Here is a 5797-nt window from a genome sequence, read left to right on the forward strand (position 1 = left end):
TTTTGGAATGAAATGGACCGAAAACATATTTTTTTGTGTGTTTTCGAGTAGAGTATAATCCGAAAATCACAACACAACCCACCGTGAAGGTAATCTGGACAAGTAATTAGAAGGACTGTACTGAATATTCGAAAAAAGTAAGGGGGCAAATATCACGAAATATTACTCAGACTCGGAATAAACATCCTCAGAAAGTTAGAGTTCGTGGTAGTTGTGTAGGGTATCGCATGGTCGGCCCCGTCCGACTATACTGCTCCGCTCACTGGTTTAAAGAATATTTTCTAATGTTCTACCCAAGCCGTGTATTATTTAAAGATTTTTATTCGTTTTTCCACTCACCACAACAATTTTGAATAAGTGAACACATATTTTCCGCATAGCACCCTGGAATATCCTGACATCGTTCTCGACAATATTCATGTTCTTTATTTTCAGTGTAAATATTACTAATTCCATCCAGTAGGGAAAATGTTGGTGACAAGGATAATAAATAGTAAAATGTGCTGCTAGTCTCGGCAACATCCCAATAAAAGACATATGCACAAAGACCTACCAGAAAAAAGTAAATAGAAAAAAAATTGTTTTTAAAACTAAGATTTCTCCTTACCAAGTACAAGTTGAACCACAATGGCCATTAAAAATGCCCGATATCTTGAACGAGGCATAAATAAGGACAGCAGATAAATAAAACACAATGCCGACAAGCCATGGACATTCAGAAGAAGTAAAATCACTTAAAGGAAACAATTAAAATAACAGTGAGGTTATAATGCCACATACGTACATAATTTCGCCATGGTGCCGAACCCTTCAATGGTCGATACCAGCATTACCAAAAAATATATAATCGAGAAGGCAAAAAATGTTCCAAAATCCCACAATATGCCAATAAGCATGTATATTGATAACTTTACACCGGCAATACGCTGCAGCGTCAATAGGTGATTTGTTCGCTCCTCCACAAGTCCCACAATAAAACAGGACATTGTAATGGGCATAATGATGCCCATCGTTAGAGCCAAACGTAAATGTGACACTTGATTATCAATCAAATTGATGTTTATGTGCAGCGGTATAAAATCACCATATAGTCGTTGAAAAAATCTTCTTTATAAAATCCACACCTTGTACTGGTCCTTGAAAAAATCTTTTTTATAAAATCCACACCTTGTGCTGGTCCTTGAAAAAATCTTCTTAATAAAATCCACACCTTGTACTGGTCCTTGAAAAAATCTTCTTTATAAAATCCACACCTTGTGCTGGTCCTTGAAAAAATCTTCTTTATAAAATCCACACCTTGTACTGGTCCTTGAAAAAATCTTCTTTATGAAATCCACACCTTGTACAGGTCCTTGAAAAAATCTTCTTTATAAAATCCACGCCTTGTACTGGTCCTTGAAAAAATCTTCTTTATAAAATCCACGCCTTGTACAGGTCCTTGAAAAAATCTTCTTTATAAAATCCACGCCTTGTACTGGTCCTTGAAAAAATCTTCTTTATAAAATCCACGCCTTGTACTGGTCCTTGAAAAAATCTTCTTTATAAAATCCACGCCTTGTACTGGTCCTTGAAAAAATCTTCTTTATAAAATCCACGCCTTGTACTGGTCCTTGAAAAAATCTTCTTTATAAAATCCACGCCTTGTACTGGTCCTTGAAAAAATCTTCTTTATAAAATCCACGCCTTGTACTGGTCCTTGAAAAAAATCTCTTCTTTATAAAATCCACGCCTTGTACTGGTCCTTGAAAAAATCTTCTTTATAAAATCCACGCCTTGTACTGGTCCTTGAAAAAATCTTCTTTATAAAATCCACGCCTTGTACTGGTCCTGGAAAAAATCTTCTTTATAAAATCCACGCCTTGTTCTTGAAAAAATCTTCTTTATAAAATCCACGCCTTGTTCTTGAAAAAATCTTCTTTATAAAATCCACGCCTTGTTCTTGAAAAAATCTTCTTTATAAAATCCACGCCTTGTTCTTGAAAAAATCTTCTTTATAAAATCCACGCCTTGTTCTTGAAAAAATCTTCTTTATAAAATCCACGCCTTGTAGGGGTTCTTGAAAAAATCTTCTTTATAAAATCCACGCCTTGTAGGGGTTCTTGAAAAAATCTTCTTTATAAAATCCACGCCTTGTAGGGGTTCTTGAAAAAATCTTCTTTATAAAATCCACGCCTTGTTCTTGAAAAAATCTTCTTTATAAAATCCACGTCTTGTTCTTGAAAAAATCTTCTTTATAAAATCCACGCCTACTACTGGTCTTTCAAAAAATATTCTTTAAAAAATCCACGATTCCTTGTGTTCTTTGGAAAAGTACTCTTTAAAAAAGTTACCCTATTTTGGCCCTTGAGAATATATTCCTTAAAAAATCTCCACTTACCTCAAAATCAAATTATGTGCCAAATTTAATGAGATTGCCGCAGTGTGAAATATCTTTTCATTTATCCACAACACCATATCCTGCCTGCTCGGCCCCTGATATTCCACAGCACCAAATTTATCATAGATACCCGTATCACTTAACAAATCCTCCTGATACGGCCCATGGCCACATTCGAAACGTTTAAAGAGAAAATATTTGGGTTTATTATTTAATTTCAATTGATAGTCGGCAGTTTGAATTTCGGCAACCTCTACAAAGGAGCAATTATCGAATTGGGAGAGAAAGTCACGTTCCGTGGCATTATGCGGTAGACCCAAATGGATGCCTTCATTTTGGGTACTCGGTATTCGCAATAATTTCGTCATTTCATTTATCAACAGAATCAAAAGGAATACAACAAAAATCATAATGATCGGTATAATGTTCGGAGCTTGGTGTATCATTTTCTTGTAGAGCATGGCGTTAATTTGCTGCTTTGTGGTATTTAATTTTTGATTAACTCGCGAAACTTTGGTGAATTTGAAAATTTCACCTGAAATTGGTAACAAGATCAAATTTTTTTTTGGGAGGACAGCTTTGCTGCGAAATCTGTGCTTACAAAATTGCTGTAATTCTGCAATTTCCATTGATTCTGCGGAATTAGCCATACCCAATTTCATATAAATTTCCTTTAGGTCAGTACACGCAAGGCGTATAGTTGAGATTCCAAGCTCCTGACTTTGCTTCTCAAGACTTATTAAAAGTTTTTGATATACGTTTCGTTTATCCGTAGGTAATTTATAGAACAATTGATCTCCAATTTCAGATCTTGGTATTGTGTTGGGAATATATTGAGATATTAGGTCCGTTATGGGACGGTTGGGATAACCTGGCCTTTTTATAAGAATCTGAAAGAAAAATAATGTTAAAGAGGACTATTGAAGGCGTGGATTTTTAAAGAATATTTTTTCTAAGGACTATTAACGGCGTGGATTTTTTAAAGAATTTTTTTTCCAAGGACTATTGAAGGCGTGGATTTTTTAAAGAATATTTTTTCCAAGGACTATTGAAGGCGTCGATTTTTTAAAGAATATTTTTTCCAAGGACTATTGAAGGCGTGGATTTTTTAAAGAATATTTTTTCCAAGGACTATTGAAGGCGTGGGTTTTTTAAAGAATATTTTTTCCAAGGACTATTAACGGTGTGGATTTTTTAAAGAATATTTTTTCCAAGGACTATTAACGGCGTGGATTTTTTAAAGAATATTTTTTCCAAGGACTATTGAAGGCGTGGATTTTTTAAAGAATATTTTTTCCAAGGACTATTGAAGGCGTGGATTTTTAAAGAATATTTTTCCAAGGACTATTGAAGGCGTGGATTTTTTAAAGAATATTTTTTCCAAGGACTATTGAAGGCGTGGATTTTTCAAAGAATATTTTTTCCAAGGACTATTGAAGGCGTGGATTTTTCAAAGAATATTTTTTCCAAGGACTATTGAAGGCGTGGATTTTTTAAAAAATATTTTTCCAAGGACTATTGAAGGCGTGGATTTTTTAAAAAATATTTTTCCAAGGACTATTGAAGCCGTGGATTTTTTAAAAAATATTTTTCGAAGGACTATTGAAGGCGTGGATTTTTTAAAAAATATTTTTCCAAGGACTATTGAAGGCGTGGATTTTTTAAAAAATATTTTTCCAAGGACTATTGAAGGCGTGGATTTTTTAAAAAATATTTTTCCAAGGACTATTGAAGGCGTGGATTTTTTAAAAAATATTTTTCCAAGGACTATTGAAGGCGTGGATTTTTTAAAAAATATTTTTCCAAGGACTATTGAAGGCGTGGATTTTTTAAAAAATATTTTTCCAAGGACTATTGAAGGCGTGGATTTTTTAAAAAATATTTTTCCAAGGACTATTGAAGGCGTGGATTTTTTAAAAAATATTTTTCCAAGGACTATTGAAGGCGTGGATTTTTTAAAAAATATTTTTCCAAGGACTATTGAAGGCGTGGATTTTTTAAAAAATATTTTTCCAAGGACTATTGAAGGCGTGGATTTTTTAAAAAATATTTTTCCAAGGACTATTGAAGGCGTGGATTTTTTAAAAAATATTTTTCCAAGGACTATTGAAGGCGTGGATTTTTTAAAAAATATTTTTCCAAGGACTATTGAAGGCGTGGATTTTTTAAAAAATATTTTTCCAAGGACTATTGAAGGCGTGGATTTTTTAAAAAATATTTTTCCAAGGACTATTGAAGGCGTGGATTTTTTAAAAAATATTTTTCCAAGGACTATTGAAGGCGTGGATTTTTTAAAAAATATTTTTCCAAGGACTATTGAAGGCGTGGATTTTTTAAAAAATATTTTTCCAAGGACTATTGAAGGCGTGGATTTTTTAAAAAATATTTTTCCAAGGACTATTGAAGGCGTGGATTTTTTAAAAAATATTTTTCCAAGGACTATTGAAGGCGTGGATTTTTTAAAAAAATATTTTTCCAAGGACTATATAAATATGTTTTCTCAAGGATAAATGTGGATTATTAAAGAATGTTTTTTCAAGGAGATTTTTTTTTTAAATAAATTACAAAGACTATTTTTTTTCTTACCAAATCAAATCCACTGCCAAATCGTGTCTTCAGAAAAAATGGTGTACCCCATGCCAAAAGATTGCCATCACTCAATATGCCGATACGATCTCCAATGGCATCAGCCTCATCGATGGAAAATGTAGTTATAATAATGGCTCGATTTTCTTTCTCCTGGCGTAATATTTCCCAATACGACAACTGTTCCTTCAGTGTCATATGCAAGGTGGGGTTATCCAAAAGTATTATCCCTCTATCCCCCGACAAGGCAGAACAGAGAGCAAGTAAACGTTTTTGGGAAAATGATAAATCTCTTACAAATGTTAGGGAACCATTGGGCAAATGCTCTCCTAAAACCTTCAACCATTTCTTGATTTCCATTTCAAGGTCTTCTTTGCCCCTGGGCTTTTGTTTTATTGCACAAAAATACCATAGGGTTTCTTGAACAGTCAATGCTGGCCACAGCGGGTTATTGGGCATCGAAACATCAATGATATCGTGATAATTATAACAATTTTCATATATATCAAAATCGCCATTAAAATAAATATTTCCTTTAAATGGTCATGCGGTCCCAATATGACGGAGATTTCATTTTTATAAAATCTCAGGGTAAGTTTCTTCAGCTGTTGAATATTCCTGATACGATCCCTATAGGTATTGATGTTTTTCAAATACAACACTTCTTGACCCATCACTGGACCACATTCCAAATTTTGGCAACTGGGATATGGACCGACTACCACCATCGCAGATGACATTGTGGTACGACGCCGCAATTCCATTGAATTTTCATGCACACCCCTCCTTTGCCTTAGCCAAACGTGACAAACATAGGGTATACCCAAATAATTA

The 5797-nt window shown here is 33.9% G+C and overlaps 1 pseudogene; it reads right to left on the reverse strand.

The window, feature by feature from the left end:
- Positions 1-339: 339 nt before the first annotated feature.
- On the reverse strand, positions 340-5703 carry LOC133332028 (phospholipid-transporting ATPase ABCA3-like; annotated as a pseudogene).
- Positions 5704-5797: the final 94 nt, after the last annotated feature.

The sequence above is a fragment of the Musca vetustissima genome, unplaced genomic scaffold, assembly GCF_032173495.1.
Source record: "Musca vetustissima isolate MV318-11 ecotype Yass unplaced genomic scaffold, APGP_CSIRO_Mvet_v1 utg51597, whole genome shotgun sequence".
Classification (NCBI taxonomy): domain Eukaryota; kingdom Metazoa; phylum Arthropoda; class Insecta; order Diptera; family Muscidae; genus Musca; species Musca vetustissima.